The sequence below is a fragment of the Cucurbita moschata genome, unplaced genomic scaffold (assembly GCF_002738365.1).
Source record: "Cucurbita moschata cultivar Rifu unplaced genomic scaffold, Cmos_1.0 Cmo_Scf00008, whole genome shotgun sequence".
Taxonomy (NCBI): Eukaryota; Viridiplantae; Streptophyta; class Magnoliopsida; order Cucurbitales; family Cucurbitaceae; genus Cucurbita; species Cucurbita moschata.
In genome coordinates this window covers 4344334-4345425 of record NW_019268524.1, presented here as the reverse complement: position 1 = coordinate 4345425, position 1092 = coordinate 4344334, and positions in this window count along the sequence as shown.

The window sequence follows — 1092 nt, the reverse complement described above, 5'->3', positions numbered from 1 at the left end:
TCAGAAGCATACTAATGAAGTGCGAGTTTCATCATAAACACTTGCAATAAACTTATGATTTAGTCACCATATCAGCCTTTGGAGAGAGGCAAAAGACATTCCATTTTAAACTTGTACGCTCATTGTGTAACGACCCTAAATTTCCACATATCCAGAGTCGCCACTCACGTCTCATGCTCATCTCTAATGCAGAATAAAATCTAAGCATGCTCATTATTAATAGCGGAAAAATTTAAAACTTCAGAATACATTAAAACTTTGGAAAACACTGCCGGACTTACGTGTTTCAAACATTGAGCTAGAGTTCCAAAAAGAAAAGAAAATAAAATAAAACGACTACAAATTAATTAATATAAATGAATGAAATGCAAACGCCCTATTCTAACTAAGACTAGGAATTAAATATGCACCTATCCTATGCACGCGCCACAGTCTCTGATCGCGATGCCACCGTCAACCGTACATGGGCGCCTTGCCTTTACCTGGAAAAAACAATATGGCACACGGCCTGAGTATTTCGAAGAAATACTCAGTAAGTGACCCCACTATAGGGGCCATGCTAATGCAAACACATGCAATCATGAATAGGGACCTATCTCTAATCATCTTAGGGGTGGCCTCCAGTCTCGGAAAAATTGGATGTGTAGTACTTCCCTACACACGACTCACACGTGCGAGTGTGAGTCCCCAGGGCGCTCGCACACCCCCTGGACCCTCTGGTCAAGCTAATCTGTAGCGACGTCCGGAGGTCAGCGGAACCCCATAGTGTCATGCGCCTCATGAACACCCTCATCTGTGTGCTTTCGCACCTGTGCGCTTTCGCGCTCATCATAAGGTGCGCGTCCGCACTCATCATCTCTAGGGGAAGTAGCCCTATGCTTATGAACATACAAAATGCATGAGGTCCCTCTAAATCCATCGTAATGTCTCTTCTGACACAACCCTCTAGTCTCATCTCTTTGTTACTCTAGGTAACGCATACTCGTGGATATTTATATTAATATCATTTTCATGCTCTTAGGGTTGTGTCCTACGTCGATCTAACGACATGATGCAATATGGCACTCATCATCATCTAGCATGCTCAATATG